This window comes from Chroicocephalus ridibundus, chromosome 7, assembly GCF_963924245.1.
Source record: "Chroicocephalus ridibundus chromosome 7, bChrRid1.1, whole genome shotgun sequence".
Taxonomy (NCBI): Eukaryota; Metazoa; Chordata; class Aves; order Charadriiformes; family Laridae; genus Chroicocephalus; species Chroicocephalus ridibundus.
Genome location: NC_086290.1, coordinates 191,853 through 213,780, shown reverse-complemented (window position 1 = coordinate 213,780; position 21,928 = coordinate 191,853). Strand labels below are relative to the sequence as shown.

The 21,928-nt window shown below is 38.9% G+C and overlaps 1 protein-coding gene across 18 annotated transcripts in view; it reads right to left on the bottom strand.

Moving 5' to 3' along the window:
- The window catches only part of BAZ2B (bromodomain adjacent to zinc finger domain 2B), a 155,294-nt gene that overhangs the window by 97,837 nt on the left and 35,529 nt on the right, over positions 1 to 21,928 (bottom strand). For 15 of the 18 annotated variants that reach the window (XR_010072126.1, XM_063342671.1, XM_063342674.1 and 12 more), the window contains exon 2: positions 16,290 to 16,332. The gene's annotated coding sequence lies outside the window, so the exon portion shown is untranslated. Of the gene's footprint in view, positions 1 to 14,455; positions 14,532 to 16,285; positions 16,333 to 21,928 lie in introns of all 18 variants that reach the window. The other 3 variants (XM_063342661.1, XM_063342663.1, XM_063342660.1) reach the window with 2 other exon arrangements.

The following is a 21,928-nucleotide window of genomic DNA, read 5'->3' as shown; positions in this document are numbered from 1 at the left end:
AATCATCTTTTTTCTCAAGAAAAATTAACAAGTTAATAAAAGTGACCTCCTCCTAAAACAACAAACGGGGGGAAGGGGAGGGAGGTGTGACACAACACAACGTGGACACACCAAACCACCAACTTTCCTCCTCACAGGCTCAGCCTGTGCCGAAAGTCTCAACGACCTTTCACTCCCAAGAGCCCTTCACACAATGGCATAAAAAAATGAGTCCTGATTGTGTCCCTATAAATTAGATTCTGGCAACATTCACAAGCCTCAATGTAATTTTTTCCCCCACGTACCCTACTGCAGAGTCCATTCTTGGCTTCCACTGTTACGCAGCGCAACACTGGACACTGAAGTTGGTCTCCACATTTGAAAACATTACGACGTAGCACGAGACAAGATTATCTCATTTCAACTAGTTTCTCATCACCAAAAACCCTAAACCAACCAATCTTTAAAATCCATCAGCTGATGCTAAGTAATCTACCTCTTTATGCTGGTTACAGCCCTACCAAAGCAAAGGGAAAGAGGCTCCTTTTCCCCGGGGGACGAGAGAGGCAGCTATCTTCTCTTTGTTCTACCTCCTCCATATCCTGGTCCCATATATTGGTCATATCGCTCTTGATTTAGCTTCATTCTAAAGGCCCTTTGGTCCTCATTGAATTATTTACCAAATGCATGGACGCTTCATCTATCAATTTGATCCTTAATATAGTGTCTTGGAATTGGAATAAACACAGTAGCTACTACGGAACAATCACTCCGAAAGAGCCAGCCATATTCTTCTACTACTACTAAACACATCTCTAACAAAACCTTAGTAAGAACAGAATTGTTTCAAGGCATGTAAAAGTCACTCAAATGAAAACACAGAAAAATAGTTTATTCTTTACATCACTACAGTATCCAAAATCATTCTTCATGAGGGCTCATTACCTAAAATTAATCACAAAACTATTCAAAAACCCAAATTATCATATATTCAGTATCATTTCATACATTTGCGACTTGATTTAGACCCCACAAAGTTAATATATGGATAAATTATTAAAAAGCATAGAAAAATGCCTGGATTAATTAATTTTAGTGCCTTTTAATTTTCCTGAATCAAAGCCTTCTCGTGTGTTCCTTCTCATTTTGAATATTGTGTTTATCAAAATGTCTTGGTATTACAGAAACAGTAATTTTAACTAGCAACTTGAAAACAAAAGAAACCAAAGCACATCAGTATCTTAATGAACCCATATCATTTCACAGTAAGGCTGAGGTATCTTAAAATAAACAATTTTTCAATATTTTTCAGAATATTCTATTAAAATATAAAGAGTGATTCAAGTTTGATGAGATTTGAGACTAAGATGAGGCTGGTTTCAATGTTGTATATACGTTACTGTCGTGCATTTAAAAAAGCATTAGAGATCAATATTCTTATAGTTGTTTTGTTTTTTTTAATATGGTAAATTCAGAATTATCTGTTATTTAGTCAAACTGACGGTTTTGGGGAAAAGATCACATAGGTAGCAAACATGGCAAAGAAATGCACAGGGAAAAAGGGTTAAACTGCTATTTTCCATGAAAATAACCATTAATTTACCACTTAATTGGAAAAGTGAAATATAACATTATTTTGAAAATATAAAGATTTTTCATAAGTTTTAAAATATTAGTACAACTATAAATATATATTCTTTATCTATCATCATAATAATATACACATACACACACTTGCAGACCCTCTGAGAATACAATATTCATTTTGCTGCAGAAGAACAGACATTGCATAACAATGAGATTTGCTAATGAAATCAGCCATCAACCTGGAATACATATGTATTAAACCAAGACCTCAGTGTCATTTTCTTTTTGCATCGTTTGTTCCTTCTCTCATTTTTCCTCGACCTTTCAGTATCTTGTCCTCCTCCTGGTTTCACTGCTTCGAGTACAGCAATATTGCACAATACTTTGTTAATACTGTAGGTACAACACTTTTTACTTTACAAAACGTATTTCTCTACTTATTGCTAACTGTGGATACTAATAGCATGGGTTCTATCAGCATTGTTAACGTAGCCTTGAAAGAAAAATCAATGGGTGCTAAGGAGACAAAGCAGTTTTCTTTCTCTGTAAAACTGCAGGAATATCTAATAAAAATTGGGTGTCACTTGGAACAAACTATACTTTCACAGCTAAAGTTGCACACCAATTAATACAACAACAACACATTTTTCAAGATCTCCTCTATGTTTATCTAATTATTAAACAGGAACAGAATCTAGAATGATTACATGACTTAAAGTGCAATTGCTCTGCACAAACATGCAAAATCATCATGAAACCAAGCAAAACAATCCAGCAGGTTCAGTACCAGTATGTACAGGCATGCAGCATACATATCAGTTACACAAAACACTTACTGAAAAAAAGATGAATACTGAATGGAATTATTTATTCTACTACTAAGAGCTGACCATAAAAATACAAAAATTACAAAAGTTATTTTAAAAGACATTTCTCTCTCCTTATACTAATACCAGATTTTGGTTTAGTAAGGCAGGGATATATGTTGCCTTATACTTCATAGGTAAAAGAGCAACCGATTTACAGTGCTAGCTCCAAGAGTATCAAAACTATGTTTTGAATTCACTGCAAAACTACTAAAACTATTAATGCAGCCCACTAAATTTTCCCACTGATCTCATTTTGCAATTTTTTTCAATTGAAATAATACAAATAAGATATTGTTACTATAATGCCAGTATCTAGTTGGCATTATTGTTGATAAGCTCTAAAGTCATACTAAAAACTAATCAAAACAGTATAAAATAAACATTTGCTGGCTTGTTTGGTAGGTGTGTTTTGTTGTTTGTGTTCTTCTCCTTTTTCAACTAACACTCCAAAACCCTAATTCCATGAAAATACATCGCAAATTAGTTAGTTACTTTTAGTAAACCAAAAATTGCATACAGAACTCCTTTGGAATAAATGAAAAGTAATTTGCAATTTATTTTTTCATTTTATCTTGAGGGCATAAGGAAGTCATTCTGTAGTTATGATGGCCATCACAACACCAAAGAAACAGAAGGCACAAGAGACTGCTGAAAAATAGAGGAGAAAAATAATGAAGTGTCCGAAAATGGACTAAACCATCCCTGGTGACAGTTGTATCAAATTGTCGCTATACAACCCAGGAAAAATACCATCAAGATACTGGACATAATGAACTAGGTAAGTAATTGAAAGCGTAAAAATTTCCATAAACTCTCTTCATATGTGCGCCAATTCTTCCTTTTTAAGTTAACAAGCACTCATGTCATTGAGAGCTTTGATGGCTGAAAGCATACAGCACATGGCCTTATTCTTCCTTCCATTTCTCTCAATTTTAAAGATATAAACATCCAGGCATATGTCACATGAAGCAGTCTTACACTCATTCATGTATTACGGTGTCCTAATAAAAAGATGTCTGAAGACTATTCTCAATCTCATGCTATCAAAAATGGTTCTGTTTCAATTACAAAGCATCTGTCCTTCTGCAAAAAAGCCATCCACATTACATCTCAAAATGACTGAAACTGAATAGACAGAGGCACAGTTAATTACAGTGGGCTCACCTTTAAAAGCAAAGACTATACAACCTCCAGGGTTTGAAAGAAAGAGACTCTAACGCAACAACCTTGACCCTTGAAAGTGCTGGGTTATTTTCTTCTGTGATGAACAGTGACTGCTTTCTATAATTCTAACAATTGTCAAGTAGGCTAAAGAGTATGGCTGTCAGGTGATAGTTGTGAAATGCTTCCACTTTTAACAATGACTTATTACCCTGTATGATAGGTCAACTGTCCAATCGAGCATCTTCTACAAGACGTTATAGGCTCTTGAAGTAATATACTACCAACAACCGACACCAACAGTTTTATTAGGGATTAAACTAGTGTATATGGGACCTAAGAACAGAGAGAACTATTACAGGATATAACACTAATTCAAATGATTAAATGAGAAAGACACTAAGATACCCCAATTTACTGTACACATGAAATATGCGATTCTGGTACATAACTGTTGACACTAAGCAATCATCCATATATCTTAAGTACAGGACATCAAATTCCACAACCTACAACAACCTGGCACAAATTTCATTAATAGGAACGAGAATACAGAAACCAGTTACTCTACAGATAAAAGTGAACCCTTGTTCTACAGACTCAACCTCACAGAAGAATACAGATTAAACCATATATATCAACAGTACACAGAATTAGATGCTACCAGGTCCTAACAGATACCTGAATTTTTATCAATGAAGAAAAACCATGAACTCAGAAATGAGACTGAATTTATCAACCATATTTATCCTCTCTGAACTAACCAGAAATAGCTTCTTCAATATATAGTCTAAAATTCTGTGTTTTGCTGGAATAAATCACACAGATATAGATGCCCACAGTATGAACACATTCTAGAAATTAATGCAGTCCAATTTACTGTGTTTTCTGTTGAGGTTTAAAATCATAACCCAGAGAATTAACAGTTCACATGTACAGTTTTAGTATTGTGCTATACTAGTAGTCATACCTATGCACACAAACACACTCCCCTTTATTTTCAGTAACACACAATGCTTAGTTAAAAGCTCTTTCTGGCACTTCATGCTAAAATGGCAAGCATCCTTCAATGCTTACTTTTAAAAAAATCTGGCAATGAAGCATGCTTATGTTTTTTCATAATGAAATACCCCAAGTTGTACTGAATTGTGATGACTGCTATTTATCTACTTTTAGGGAATAGAAGTGGAGGACAATTTATTAAGGCACAGGAAGAACTCCTGAACACTGGAAGGTCACAGCCTATGTGCTGAGCTGCTAAGCAAAAACATCTATGATGTTCCAGAGCTGCCATTTTTCTTCCTTGACAAAGACTCCATCTGCTACAGAGCCATTTACAGCCTCAGAGTCAGAATATCAAATGATTTCCAACCATTCTGCAAGTCTGCTTTCACCTTGACATCACCTCTGTAATATGTCTAACACAGATGATACATATAACCCCTCTGCAAGCGCTAAGGCCATGCTTTATCCAACTGACATGCAGTTGTGCTGTGCTCTAACATACCATTTCTTTACTACTTCTCAATTGTGCAAGAATATTATAACTCTAAGTTCTACATCTGTTTCATTGCTGGGCTTGTTTTAAATAAATTACCTTTGGAAAACCTAAAAAGAAAACCTTTCAAATATTGACAAAATATGTGAGAACAGTTAGAAAATCTGATTATTTTAAAATCTGTATTTACATTACGTACACGCACACAATGTCGATTTATTTTTTCTTTTACAAATGAACCAAACATGCCTAGTAAGATCCTTATTACAGACCACCACACAGAATAAACTAACTCAGCTTCACTAAACCAAAAAAACTACATTAAGCTCTGCATCTCCTGATGTATATAAAAACTGATTAAAGAAAAAAACCACCAAGGTTAGAGCTGGGAAAAAAAAGGAAACCGAATCCTGCCTTACTGAATGAATATCTAAAGAATTAGGCCCTCAGATAAGAGAGATTATACACGGATCGATACAACCAATTTTATATTTTCATGCATACACACACACACGCTCTCCATCAAGTATGAGAATACACAGTCTGTCATCACGCTCATCACAACATGACTTTAATGAATGTATTCCTTGATAGCAACTTTTGGAGTCTTGAAATTCGGGTAGATGCTGGTACACTAGAATAATTTTTAAACACACAAACTTGCAGCTTGATTTTACAGTGAAACTGGATCACAGGAGAAACTATTTTGTATTAAAAATATATATGTAAAGACATACGATCGCATAGCTATACAAACCATCAATATGTTAAACATACAGGAGCAAGATATTTGAACACTAGACAAAACTTGCAAGCAATTTTATGAAAACTTACTTCATAACACCTGTTAAGTATGTATTTTACAATCTTACTTATAATATCATTTTCTAAACCTGTATATAAAAACTATCTCTTCATCCCCCAAAACACATTGTCCCATACAATTTGGGCAGTGACTGGCTTGAGAGCAGCCCTGAAGAAGAGGGCTTGGGGGTGCTGGTGGACAAGAGGCTCAACATGAGCCGTCAGTGTGCACTAGCAACCCAGAAAGCCAATCGTATCCTGGGCTGCATCAGGAGAAGCGTGGCCAGCAGGTTGAGGGAGGTGATTCTGCCCCTCTACTCCACTCTCATGAGACCCCACCTGGAGTACTGCGTCCAGTTCTGGAGCCCCTACTACAAGAAAGATATGGATGTGCTGGAACACGTCCAGAGAAGGGCCACGAGGATGATCGGAGGGCTGGAGCACCTCTCCTATGAGGACAGACTGAGAGAGTTGGGGTTGTTCAGTCTGGAGAAAAGAAGGCTCCGAGGAGACCTTATAGTGGCCTACCAGTATCTTAAGGGGGCCTCCAAGAAAGCCGGTGAGGGACTTAATTAGGATGTCAGGTAATGGTAGGAGTAGAGGGAGTGGATCAAAACTAGGGATGGGTCGATTCAGACCAGACGTTAGGAAGAAGTTCTTCACCATGAGGGTGGTGAGACACCGGAACAGGTTGCCCAGAGAGGTGGTGGAAGCCCCATCCCTGGAAGTTTTTAAGGCCGGGCTGGAGGGGGCTCTGAGCAACCTGGTCTAGTGGGAGGTGACCCTGCCCATGGCAGGGGGGTTGGAACTAGGTGATCTTTAAGGTCCCTTCCAACCCTAACGATTCTATGATTCTGTGAATTTCCCTGGCTAAATCACACCAGGGCTTGGCTAGACTGCCATATAAAGTTGTACTTGTTCAGGCATTATCTTTGTGCTTGCCTTAGAAAGGGTAGGATCAGATACACAGGGATATACATCAAATACGGTTATTTTAGGACTTACAGGTATTCACCTGACGCTCTCATATCACATCTCACACAAAAAAAAAAAAAAAAAAAAACAAAGCTAACCAAACAAAAAAAACCCCACCAAATCTGCTCAATTTTCCACCTGCTATCGATATACATTTCGGTCTTTTTTATCTCATCTGCAATTCAACTACCCCTACCCCTCTCCTCATTACCACTAGCGAATTACTTTGGGGTTTTAGTGGTGTTAATGTGGTTTGGCAAACTACAGAATACAAGGAAGCATCTGCATGAAACATACTTGTCTCAAGTACAGACCAGCACTTCATCGTTCACTGTTTTTTGAGCCTAGGAGTCAAATCTGAAGAAGGGCACTATGCTGCATCCAAATTTAAGACAATTGTTCCAAAACTGTGGAAAACCAGACACAATAGAAAAGCAAAGGAATAAGTCTTTGAGAGGATGTACTACAATGCAGCAGAGCTAAGGAGGTAACCAAGGTAAGCTACTCGAGCACGGCCAGACCTGGGATACAGCACTACCCTAAGAAAGATCTCATTGAGGATGTGGAAGGGCAGGGGAAAAAACAAGAGTCAGTCACTGTTGGAAATCAAATACCTCTCAGCCTTGCACACCAGCAGCTATCTTCCACCACATATTCCCTGCTATGATGTACTGACTTGACTCAACTGCCTCTTTCTAATTCTACCTTCCTCCTTTAAATATCCTAGGCAGAAAGAGACAAAGGGGAAGAAAAGGAAAATAATTCAGAACATTCTAGTGAAGATAGAATCACAAAGTTTTTTAGATTAGAAAGATCTTAGAGAGGTCATCTCGTCCCATCTCCTGCTCAAAGCATGGTTAACTTCAAAGTTACATCAAGTTGCTCAGAGCCTTCTCCAGTAAACAAGATGCAGATTTTGCATGCTCTCTGGGCACCCATTTCAGTGTTTCATAGAACCTCAGATCGGTTTGAGTTGGAAGGGACCTTCAAAGATCACCTATTCCAACGCCCCTGCCATGGGCAGGGACTAGGTCAAGCTGCTGAACCCAACCAGACTTTGATCACTTCCAGTGATGGGGCATCCACGAGTTCTCTGGGCAAACCTGTTAAGTGTCTCACCACCCTCATTGTGAAGAATTTCTTACCTATGTCCAATCTAAACCTACCCTCTTTCAGTTTAAAACCATTTCCTTGTCCTGTCACTACACACCCTGGTAAAAAGTCTCTCTCCGTCTATCTTATGATCCCCCTTTATATATTGAAAGGCTGCGATCAGGTCTCCCCGGAGCCTTCTCTTCTCCACGCTGAACACCCCCAGCTCTCTCAGCCTGTCCTCACAGTAGAGGGGCTCCAGACCTCTGACCATTTTCGTGGTCTCCTCCGTACCCAGTCTCACAGGTCCACATCTTTCTTGTACTGGGGGCCCCAGAGCTGGAGGCAGTGCTGCAGGGGGGCCTCACAGAGTGGAGCAGAGGGGCAGAATCGCCCCCCTCGCCTTGCTGCCCACGCTGCTGGGGATGCAGCCCAGGGTACAGGGGGCTTTCTGGGCTGCCAGCACACATTGCCAGCTCATGTAGTTTGACACCTTCCATTCTCAGGAATTTTTACCCTTTATCTAATCAAATTTTCCCTTTGCATAGTTTGTGTCTTTTGCCTCTTCTCTTTTCATTGTATGCATCCAAGAAGAATCTGACTTTTCTTCTCTCTAACACCTTTTAGGCAGCTCAAGATAGCCATTACCTTCCCTGAGGTAACTACCTTACCTTCTCTCACATATCTGTGTTATAGCACGCGGTTTTGTTCCCTATTCATCTTGGTAGCCAGCCACTGGACTCACTGAACATATGTCACTACCTTTCTTGCACTGGGGACCTCAACAATGGGATAGAGCACTCTGGATGCAGTCTCAGAAGGGCCAAACACGGCAGTGGGAATGGCTCCTCAGGCTGCTGCCTGCCCACTGGCCAGTACCCCCAGGATGCAGCTGGCCTGTTGTGCTGCAGGAGCCCATGGCTGACTCATGGTCAGCCTGCTGCTACCAAAACCCCAGTGCCCTTCCAGCTACTGCCCCACCTCTCCTGCTAGGCAAACATTTCTGAAAGAAATCTTGTATTCACCCACTGTTAAGATAAATTAGTAAACATCTAAGGACTACCGATGCTACAATGGAAGAAAAGGAAGAAAAGAGCTACCACCACAAATCAAGAATAAGCCATGGCCTTATGCCTCTCACACATGACGGAAGAAAGATGCTGATCAGTATGCCGCTCCCAGTTACCAACCTGTTCTGTTTTCACATCAGTTTCTCACAGATAAACAGACATCTAAGCTCTTCCAGTTGTCACTTAAAAAATGAACTCTCATTGTTTGTTTAATTAAGGATCCCAATCGCGTTCTAGTTTTGATTCTTTTGAATCAAACTGTTTCACGTTTTCTTTATTACCACAGGATTTGCAACTTACCTTAAGGTCAGAAAAGAAACTAAATAAAGCAAATTTCGGTTTGCCTAAGGATTTTTAAGAATTTAAGAATAAAATGAAACATCACATGAATCACAGTAATATTATGAATTCCGGTAACAACAAATAAAAAAAGCCCACATTCAATATGCCTCCCTCCTTGAACTTCTAACCCTTACCCAGACCACACTTTTGGGAGCTTTCCTGTGGTGACTTGGTGAAGTCCTACTAAAAGCAGCTTTCTAGTTGAAACAGGAACACAATACTCAGATTAGCTACCAGCAGAAAAGTCCCTGAAGACTTAGATTTAAAAGATAAGGCTGCATCAATTTACATATGGAAAATTATCTTTTCAATAGTTGACTAGAAATGTCTTCTTAACAAAAACATCTAAGTTTACAGTAACAAAGCTACTGTATATTAAGCCTCTGAAATTTAATTAGAAATAATATTTCTCATTTCCCTAGGCAGACTAAGCTTTGTATTTAAATGCTAAGAACACTATGCTAGTAACGCTTCTTTCTATAAGAAAGCCAAAGCAAACAGAGTGAAAACCTTATCTAATCATATGTACTTTGAAAGATTTCTGAACTTTTAAACTTTTGAAGTAACTGTAAACAACCAAAACATTTTTTGTGCAAACGGATCACTGCTATCGCAAAGATAAAGCCAGCTGGTCTTAACAATACAGTGATACTACCAAAAATTCAATTTACATCTGAGCTCCTCCAGTTGCCATCTGTACAGTAAAGCTTAATAAACCACTTATTCCTCCTAACAGATGCTAATCACGGACTGACAATACATAATCAAAATCTGCTCTTTAACCCATTCAGCAAATAACCATTATTAAATCTGGTTTACAGCAGCAGCATTAAAACAGTTGGGAGTAACTCTTACAGTAGTTGTGTCAGTAGTGGGTTTGGTTTGTTTAAAACTGCCTTCCTATTACAAAATGTAAGACATCAAATGTAATCTATTCATTTAAAAGAAAACTGTAATAAAACTAGGTGTTCCACAGAGAAATACCTAGTTTATTAATTCTTTCCTGGAAACTTTCTGTAATTTTGAAATATTACTTCCTTAATTGTTTTATCTAGTATGTTAAATTGCTCTCCTTGACAAATAAATCTAAACATACACATACAAGCAAGCTTATACACGTACATACACAATGACCATGTCTGCAGACAAATCAGCAATATACAGCACTAAACTACTTTTATTTTGATTTTTAATAAGATTATTTTCTAAAAATAACTATGCAAAAATAAGTGGAAAAAAGGTGTAATTGCCTTCTGCCTTTTATTTACACTCTGTATAATTACTGTAAGCACATAAAACCATTAAAATAGTATTATTTTTAGTTTCTTAGTGTTAATTGTTGTTATTATACTGAAGATTTAATTATATCTGCAGGTGTTACACAGGTATGAAGGAAGTAAATTCTCACTTTCTTTGGGGGATGGTCTGTTTTAGAAGCTTTTGTATTTTTTTCTAAGCTTGCCAACTGTACCATCCACCTACACTGTCAAAAAAAACCCAAACTGTTACTTTTCAAATACTATTACTACAAGCAATGAACAGCATTTTTTGTAGAATGATAGAATGGTTTGTGTTGGAAGGGACCTTAAAGCCCAGCCAGTGCCACCCCCTGCCCTGGGCAGGGACACCTCCCACCAGCCCAGGTTGCTCCAAGCCCCGTCCAACCTGGCCTTGAACCCCTCCAGGGATGGGGCAGCCACAGCTTCTCTGGGCAACCTGGGCCAGGGGCTCACCGCCCTCAGAGTAAAGAATATCTCATTTCAATCTCCCCCCTTTCAGTGTAAAACCGTTCCCCTTCATCCTATAGCTCCCCTCCCTGATCAAGAGTCCCTCCCCAGAATTGTTTGGGGAGGATATAAAACCAAAGATTCCTTTTCCATAGCCAAATGCACCTTCACATGAATTTTCTGCATCCTTTTGAGTATTTACACAAGGAAAAAAGGTAACTTCAGCTATGTATCTACATGCTTAAGCCAACTTCTGACAATAAGAATGGGAACAGTTGTGGGGATGGGGCTAATGATACACTCAAATTGCCTTAGAATCCTAGAACTATTTTTGTTAACCCCAGTTCACCGAATTTTCCTTCTTTCTTTCCCCCTCACCGCTCTGTACAGAATGTTCCACTTTGTTACCCATAGTTAGTTGCCAGTTCACAGACTTCTTATCAAATTTCACTTACAGTTTAACAGTCACTTTTTTTGTGCAATTTCTTTTGTTCTGAGACATAGCAGCTGACAAGTGATAAATAAAGCACATGGTTTTAAAAAGAAGCAAGATGTGTGCCTAACTTGCATGTTTCTGCAAGTCTTATGTTTTTATTTAGTTTGCAAACAGGCTACTATTTACACACACTTAAGTTTCATGTAAGAAGTCCTTTTCTTGGTAATTTGCTTCTATATTTTAGAACCAGTAATTCAAGTATACAAAATCCTTCCTGGGTCTGACAGCGATAAAACTCAAATACTTTTCTTGTTGTTATTCACCTTCACGCTCCAAGTCACCAATTCAAATTAGGCCAATGCATACTTTGCTACTGTGAAAAGAAACTGGGTAGTTTTCAAAACCTGTCAAATCCTTACTTTTACTTTCCGTAGAAAGCATGATTTATGAATCCTTTAACATCTTCCTCTTCTTTGCTTCAGGTGGTTTTTTTCTCCTCCACTCTCCCCCTCAGAAATGGAAAAAACTTAAGTGTAGATCTCACCTACAGAGATTCTTCTGCTAACCAGTATACACCAACTCTAGTATTCCTGTAACAGCAACATCTCTGATAAACGTAACTTGTCATCACCATTTTGGCCAAATTCTGAGGCCTTTATTCTTAACTCTACGTGAACTCTCTAGAAAGTTTTGTTCAGCCTTCTGCTCAGCTGATCTTTTACTTTTAAATCACTTGTTTAATTATATTCATTAATAAATTGTTAAAACAATATAGAAAAATTTTAGAAAGTATTATCTGCATAATTTTCAAGTACTGTGTCAACATTCTACATTCTTTCTGTCTCCACAGGTAAAGTGGTACTGTTAGAATTCACCACCGCCACCTTTTGAACAAATAAAGAGTCATCATCAGGAATGAAAACAATTTTGTATTTTGGGAGTAGAAATTAGTATCCCCAAGAACATCTTACCTAAAATGGCATGACTTTTAACAGAAAAGAAAAAAAAAAAAACCAAACACCCACAAAGTACAAGGAATTACTCCTTGACGTTTTTCTTAATCTTTTTGAGTTCTCCCTTGAGCAACCTATTTGTTGCAACAGAATGCATACTGAAGTGCCATTTCTTTGTTTGGATGGAAGGACTGTTACTGCATCATAACAAAGGAAGCATCTTCTGTAGGCTAAAGAATTGGCTGCACCCACAAAAATTTTAGAGATGACTAAGGATGTGTTTTTTCTTCTTTTTCAGAGATTTGACATTTTTCATCCCTCACAAAAGGATTAAGTAACTTACAGTTGGCGATAAACACAGAAGCAGAATAAACTGGTACACTGAGTCAGTACAAACAATCAGCTCTAAAAATAAGCTTGTTGAGAGAGAGGTCTACACCCGGCTATTCTTTCCCTTTATTTTTTAAGGCCAAAGGGAAAACTCATCAAAAAGCACAAATCCTTCTATAAGTTCCTCCTGTTCTTCTCCAATTGCACGTTTAAAGGGAGAAAAGTTATGCATGTCAACTTGGCCATTTAAGGAGCATTCTTCTCATTCTACTGAATAAGGTACTTTTTGGTTCAGTATTCATCCTGATTGTTCCACAGAGTAACACAGGTCACCCGCAGCCACCTCGCAGCTCTCATTCCGTGTTTACAGGTCTGGGGAAAACTGCCCCTCAAAGTAGGATCTAGACTTGTTTGTGGGTAATAACTCCCAAAATATTACAGATGAAGGAGCCCTCGTAACACTTGAGCATTCAGAAAAGTGACAGAGAAATTTTCAACCTGAGCAATGGTTGTTCTTGTATTTCTTGCTGTTCAACATCTTCATCAATGACACAGACAGTGGGATGAAGTGCACCCTCAGCAAGTTTACCAACAACACTAAGCTGAGTGGTGCGGTCGATGTGCTAGAGGGACAGGATGTCATACAGAGGAATCTGGACGAGCTAGAGAGGTGGGCCCGAGCAAACCCTATGAAGTTCAACAACGCCAAGTGCAAGGTCCTACACTTGGGTTGGGACAATCGTCATTATCGATACAGGATGGGGGACAATGTGATAGAGAGCAGCCCTGTGGAAAAGGACTTGGGGGTACTCATGGATGAAAAGCTGGACATAAGCCAACAATGTGTGCTTGCAGCCCAGAAAGCCAATCGCATCCCGGGCTGCGTGGAAAGAACCATGGCCAGCAGATCCAGAGAGGTGATCCTCCCCCTCTACTCTGTTCTCGTGAGACCCCACCTAGAGTACTGTGTCCAGCTCTGGAGCCTTCAGCACACGAAGGGCATAGACCTGTTAGAGCGGGTCCAGAGGAGGGCCACGAAGATGATCAGAGGGCTGGACCACCTCTCCTATGGTGACAGGCTGAGAGAGTTGGGGTTGTTCAGCCTGGAGAAGAGAAGGCTCTGGGGAGACCTCACAGCAGCCTTTCAGTACCTGAAGGGAGCCTATAAGAAAGCTGGGGAGGGGCTGTTTGCAAGGGCATGTAGCGATAGGACGAGGGGCAATGGTTTTAAACTAGAGCAGGGCAGGTTTAGATTAGACATAAGGATGACGTTCTGTACACTGAGGGTGGTGAGACACTGGCACAGGTTGCCCAGAGAGGGAGTGGAGGCCCCATCCCTCAAGACATTCAAGGCCAGGCTGGATGGGGCTCTGAGCAACCTGATCTTGTTGAAGATGCCCCGTCTTACTGCAGGGGGGGCTGGACTAGATGACCTTTAAAGGTCCCTTCCAACCCAACACATTCTATGATTCTTCATAGCTGTGTTCTCAATGGGATTGCATCTCCTTCCCAAGGAAAAGGACTAATTTTTTTCTAAAATAAGATTTCACAAGTCAAAGTTATCAGGTTTAGCTTTTTTACACCCAAGATACAAGTAATGTTTAAAACTAATTACATACTACACACACACACCCCGCAAAACCGGAAGCTTCTTCTAGGAAGTTTCAATGTCTTTCTTGAGACACAGGGAGGCTGTGAACGTAGCAGTCTTTCAGTACATCCCAGAAAAAAAAAAAAAAAAAAAAAAAAAACAACACATTACCTCAATTAACAAAAAAACCCAACAGGGTTCAGCTTTTATAAAAAGAAAGCTTTTTCATTAAAACTGGCAGTATACTACTATATTAGAGAAAAGTTTCACAATGTCCGACGCCTACAAGTAAACTCTAAATCCTAGAAATCCTTCCTATTTGTGTCTATTATTGCAAATTACTTAATGACTTTCCCATTTCTGCCCCCCTTTCTCCTTTTTTTTTTTTTTTAAATTGGCTCCAATTGCTGCTCCTCACTTTGAAATAGCAGGCTATCTTACCTCCCACCCTTACCTGCTCTCATACCACTGCCTGCCAAGCAACTTGTTCACTAGAAAACTGTTCTTTTGACCTTTAATTCACTTGATCCCTCCTATTTAATAGATCTGCTCTCTCCTTAAGAACCTATTCGTTCTTTGAATTCAGCACGTGTTGGTGCTCTCACCATTTCCATAAATACTGTTTTAAGTCACATGCAGTGGTTTTAATAGCTTCTCTTTCTGCACTGTACAGAAAGTGTGCAACTGTATACTTGAAGGAGTACTTTAAAACCTGAGTCTTTTAAATTTAGTCTTAAAAATTATCAAATTATCTTAATCAGCAAGCAAAATAATTGATTTTAGCCTTCCCCCCCACCCCCAAATTGTCAGTGCAAATTTTACCTTCACTGATTGTAAAGTTACCTCTCGGACGAGGGCATGAAGGTCACTACTAAGTCACTAAGGTCACACTAAAGTCAAGACGCCACTGTATCACACAATATCATGTCTGGGATCTAAACAAGGCTCTTGTTAACCAACATATCTCATTACTGGACATAAAATATGTCTTTATAAATTTAAATATGTCATTTGCTATTTTCAGGGTATATTATCACAAGCGTACAAAGAATTGATGGTTAATATGAGGAGCCCCAAAATAATACACTTGAAAAATCCTTTCAAATCTATTTCAGATTTTTCTCTCTTACTTTATGTACCTGACAGACAGAAGTACAATAAAAGTTAAAAAAGTGTGCCTGAAAACTGCATCTATGAGCTAAGCAAAGCCAGTCAGGATTTCTGTTTAAATCTCTATTTTAGTTTTCACTGTTAACTTTGTCTAAAGCAAAGCACTACTGAAGTAGGACACAAACACTTTTTTCCTTTAGTTACCCTGAAAAAACCAAACAAACTGATGGGAATGCAAAATTCTTCATTTCCTAACAGTTTAGCAAGCTATCTATTAATAAAACAAGATAACTCCTGCTCATCGTGTAGCAAAATAACACACTTTCTCTGACTACTCAAAATACTTTTCAAAGTTGCAAAAATGGATTTTGGAATCAAAACTCTCAATCTCTCAATTAATTTTAAATATTCTCTAAACTGTGTAACATCGGACATCAAAACTACTAAGAGTATATTGAAAATGTGCAACACACTAAAATTACATTCTATCATATTTATATTTCAAGCCTACATACAAAGAAATCCAGAAAGAATGATAACAGTGTTGTTATGGACATTAATTCTTAAAGACCTACTCAACAGTTAAGCCTGAAGTCACCAAGTAATCGCATACATGGACTAAGAATCTAAAAGTCTTAGTTAAGCCTATGCTCAATGTCTTGCTGAAATCAGGACCCGGATGCAATACATAACATTTTCCTTTTCCCTATACGATTCATGCTTCTCAGAAAATTATCAGAATGCTTAGTGCTGTGTCTTACTCACTGTGATGAATGTAGTCAATTCTGTGACATTGCTCTTTTGTAACCTGCAAACAGAAAACAATTCATGATCAGCTGAGTCACCTTTTCATCAAGTAACTTTTACAAGGACATACACATCAAACAGAACAGTAAAATTTCTCAGAAAACCCCACATCCGTGAAGTATTTTCAGTGTACTAAAAACACTTTAATTGTTTCCCACAGACAGATATGAAGCCTTTAAAACAAGAGCAGTTTAAGCCAAACGTTATGTAATCACACTTTTTGTTTGCAACCAGCTGTTTAAATACACATACCCATTTTACCTTTATTAAATCGTGAATGATACAGTACAATGTGTTCCCCTTTGATGTTCACAGGAAGCCAAAGGAATCTTTCTGTTAAAATGCAAAAAGAATTCTAGCCTCGCAGAAATCAATGCGAATTTTCAATTTTGTTTATACGGAACCAGAGTTTCAGACCATTACTGATGCTCTCTAGCATGAGGATTTCAAATTCTCCTTATGGCTAGGAGAATTCAGAAGCATCTCCAGGTCAGTACAAAATCCACTTTTTGAACACTTCTTTGGATTGTTTACTTCCCAGATTTTTTTTTTCCCCTGGGTATATCAAGTTCTTTTAAACACATAGTTCATACACACTTTATAGAAAATAGAAAACAGCATAACAGATGCAACATTTGGAATACAACCACTTTAGGAAAATGTTAGGAATCTGGTATTGCTGGGGTTTTCTAATAATTTTTTTTTAAAGACTCATTGAAATTTTACAGTTTGATCCTTTAGAAGTATCTTCTGTAGCACTAAATATATACTTGCTACACAAAGCTTATAGATGCTCTATCAGCTACATTGATAGACAATTTTAACCAAGCAAATATGTGTAATTGCCTACATATCAAAAATGCTGCGGTAAAACGGCATTTCAGGGTTGGTTTCTTTTGTGGTTTCAGGCATTGATTTTACAGTGAACGCTTTTTAAAAAAAAACAAATATGCAGAAAAATGGGTGCTTTTACTCTAGAATTTTTTCTACAGCATCACGTTGACAGGAGCATAAAGCTGGCCTATCTCACAGTGGCACAGTGAAGAAAACATACTAATAATTTTACACAAACCAACCAAACTTCAGCCATCTACATGAGTAAGAACTTCTTTTACAGACTTAAGTAAGCTAAGTAACAATTAAAATCTAGGTAGATAATTACATCAACAGCAGCCATAGTTTTTTTAAAAGTTACAACCTGTAACTCATGAGCATTAATACCAACAATTGCTTTTTTGTTTATTATGGCCCCTACTGTCAAACTACACTTCTTGGCCTGCCAGGAAAACAATAGGTATTTTTCTCCCGTGTCAATGGACAGACAGGAACGAGCTGTTCCTCATAACAGTCAGTGGCAACATCATCAACGTATACAGGAAAGAAATGACATTTGTTCTCCCAAGGAGAATAAAAACATTGCTGTTTCCCTTCTCTATGCTACCACCATGCTTTGAAAACACCAAAAAACGAACCCCAATCTACTAGACCAGAAAGAGGGAAGTGATGAAAAGAGATATGACACAGTAGCTACGCCATTTAAAAAGTGGGACCAAAGCATCTGAGAGAGGAAAAGCTTAAAAAAGAAAATACGTGTTTTGCAACTCTCTCAACAATCATGCTGGCTGACTAGAACCCTGTACTGTCCCTCACAAAGGGGAAAACAAAGAAAACAAAGTCATATTTAATCTGGTGTGGTATTTACTGTATTAGCTGAAGTTCACGTACTTGCTGCCTGTTATAATTTTGCACCTACGTTCTACTTCTGACTAAAGCTATATCTGTGGCACTACTAAGTTTTGGTTTTGGTATCAGTCCTGAAGGCATTGAATAGCCCACCAAAATCTGAACTTTGGGAAAAATATTAGAAAGTTCAATAGAGTCAAGGACAGCGAAAGCCGCTCTTGAAGTTCCAGCTTGCCATTTGCAAGGAATGATAACCACTGACCCTACCGGCAGGCAGAGCTCACTACGCCGTCACAGGTTCCACAGCCCTCCACACTGCCCAATGAGAAAAGGTTCTCTATAAAAAAGTTACCCAGATCTTTAAGGATTCAGCCACATTGGAAAATACCCTACTTGGTTCCCCAGGGTAGCAACACTTCCAAAAGAGAAGAAAAGACTGGGAGGAAATCTGAAGTAGTAGATTCAGCATGATGCGCTCTGACAATCTGTTGTTCAACATATCTCCTTTACCAGCTGCTGACATCTCCCTCTACTTCATCTGCTCTGACTGGATGCCAGTATGTAAACCAAGGAGTGAGGAAAGTGAAAGGCACTTTCTTCATCTCTTCTCCATCCTTAGTACATGAAAAGGGTCACTACTTGGAAAATCCTCCACAACTTTACTAGAAATGCAAAAAAATGTAAACAAGTAAGTTTCCACAAGAAATCAGACAAGGTACTTAAGAAACCGTAATACAAAAGACCACACAACTGCAAATAAAAACAGATAACAATTCTAAAAACAGGCTTTACTATGGGTCCAATAAAGGTCTTGTTCTGGTTTGAAGTAAAACAGAACCAACTTTCTGTTCAGTAATTTTATTTCTTAGCTAGGCCTCTTAACTCTCCGAAATTAATAGCATGTTGTGTCTAAAGTGGTTCGTTCAGAGTGATAAGACAGTTTGTGCCAAGGAATGGCATGCAGAGAGGCTCTTGCTTATACTTATTGCTATAACAACCAAGGTCAGCTAATTTCGTTATTTGCCCCATTGAAGGGTCGGAAGTGGAAAAGCGTAGAGGGGTCACACCTGCAGGGTAGAGCAGACAGGACAGGTGACCAAAAATTGACAAACAGGAATATTCCATCCCATCTGCCCCGTGCTCAGTATAAAAGCTGAGGGATCAAAGGGTCAACTCTCTTCCTTCAGTGGTTGACATCCAAGGAGGACCCTATCTGTTCATCTGCCTTTGGTCCTGATCCATGGGCTCCTGACTCCATCTGTGGAATCCAGTTCCCACCCGTCGCTGAGTCCAGCCTGAGACTTCCCCAGTGCCTGCCGGTGACATCATCCTGGGAACTTAATACGGTTTTGCATACACTGTATCTATTTCATTATTTTCCTTTTTATTTTATTATTAATATTTCAATAAAGTATTTCAGTTTCTTCTAAACTCATAAATCTCTATCTCTCCTCCTCCTCTACGTGCACGAGAAGCCGGGGGAGAGCATCTGTCACCGGCCATTGGCCAATCTGGCCAAAACCACGACAGGTCTGAATATGTTAAGAATTATTCCCAAAGCAAAAAACTTCAACGTTAGCCATGTGCATAAGCAAAATCACTTTGTACTGTCTGGAGCTCTCTTAAAACATCACACCATACCAATTACTTCAGATAGAAATGTAAAGTGTATTTCAAAGTACATTTGTATTTTCTTAGCTTTCTCTTAATTTAATACCTTCTAAAGTCAGTCTTTAATCTCAAGTGGTGGAATAAATATTTCAGTCCACATTCAAAACTCATAGAAGACCTCAATACCTGCTGCCTGCGTAAGCTTTCAGTCTCCAGTACTCTGATACTCATGTTATTAAAATATGCTGAGTACTAGAGTATGTTCTATGTCCATTCCTACCCTGAATACCTGCATATTTCTGTGAGCTCGAAGTTGAGCACCTTTCCAAAGGCCAGTGAGACTGCGTTGACTGCACCTGAGGGAAGGGGTGAGGTAGGAGGGTTGTCAAGCCTAAGCTTGGAAAAGGCTGAGAGATCATAAAATCAGAGTTTGACACAGATGAGCAGAGGCGTCAGGAAACGTCTGGGAGATGTGAGGGTGAAAAACCAGGAGAGGAAGGCACCAGAAAACATGCAATTGTGCACCACCACCAGCAGGTGCTGGGATACACAAATAGGGTAACTCTAATTATTCACTTATTTTAAACACAGGGGAACTTTGCATTCGCTATTGCCTATACATTTCACCTGTGCACAAGATACACACCTATCACACATTGAATTAGCTTGACTTTACTTTAAAAATTATTTGAAGATTACACACAAAGCAGAACTGAGATTTTCCCCTCTTTCCAACACCTCGTATTTGGTGCTCCCAAGAGCATCAAAAGATGATCATCACTGATGCAATCCCATTATTTCACACTATCTTGGAAAACTGTAAATAATAAAACTGCTTTGCTTGAAAGAAATTACTCTTTACCCTCCAAGTAAATACAGTTGCGCATTTCTTCCTAAAGGAAGTAGCACCCGCTGTAAGGTAATTTTTTGGTTAGCATTTCAATACCTAATTGGACATTTGTATATTTTAAGCAAACACATAGGGAAGTGGTGGAGAAAAAAAAGGTAGAGGACTTCAGTATCACAAAGAACATTAAATAATACAATGTCAGAAAGGCACAGTGGGGGCCCCATGAAACCCACACAATCTGTACCCTATAAGCTTAAAACTGGGCTATTGTATACCCGATGTTTAGGCTGCTTTTATAAAATTTAATTGTAGGAAAACATCTAGCTCATACAATCAAGGGTAAAAATGAAACAGATCTACCACACCACTTGATAGATTCTCAGTCTATAGATCGGGTAGATCCACACTACAATCCCCACTGTGACTATTTAAGTAGTTTTCAGCCAATGTTAAGACAAATTAAACAATGCAACTATCTTCTTAAAGCACACAATACTGTGCAGTTACTTTTCAAGTATTTACTGTTTTTCCCTTCAGCCTGTGAGCCGCTGCACGCTCCTGCCCTACTGCTTTCCGCACGTACTTCACCCAGTCCAAAGCTGGTTCACAATCCTAAGTGAGCTACGCAAACATATTAGCTCCGTAAAGTTTTGTACAAATTTTCAGGAACCAGATTCTGCATCTTCAAAAATTATTCCCTTGCCCATTTATAAATTTTAACTGACAGTAGTTCAGTTTAAAATACTCCTTTTCTCCTTCTCATCCCATTGCTTCTTGTTACAACTCCTTCTAAGCAAACCCTCTATTCTGACACTATCAAAATCAGTCCGAACGGACTGGTCACGCGCTGAGGAGTTCAGTAACACTGCTCTTGAACAGCCAGCTGTAACAGAGACCGAGATGTACCCCAGTAAAGCAACTAGTCTATTTACACACACAGACATCTTCCAACAGATGAACTCACCTCACTTGTCACCCCGCTGAGCAGGGGCAGGGGCAGCACCCTCTCAGCACAACACTGAACACAGCACCACAGAAAATGGTATCAATTAATGGAAGCTGTACTGACTCTAAATCGTTTTAAACTTAATAGCTATTAAGAAAAGCAAGAATTTTGATCATTACAACCAGGATCAAGTAGATGGCCCAAATAAAGATAAGTATTCAGACAGAAATAACAGCACGTCCTTTTGATAGCTGTGGAGTTTCATTACCTCAGTACTTCATAGCTGCCTATCACACATTTCTACCATTCACTTTAGAACACAGTGACAGGTCCAGCTCCATCACCAGCACGTATCAGCTAAAAACTCCAGGCATACCTATCGTGGCAAATGTGATTCTGATAGTTACTCCCTCTGGAGTCCAGCCTCATGTTTGCTGAGGAGCGGCTGAGGGAGCTGGGGGTGCTCAGCCTGGAGAAGAGGAGGCTGAGGGGAGACCTTCTCGCTCT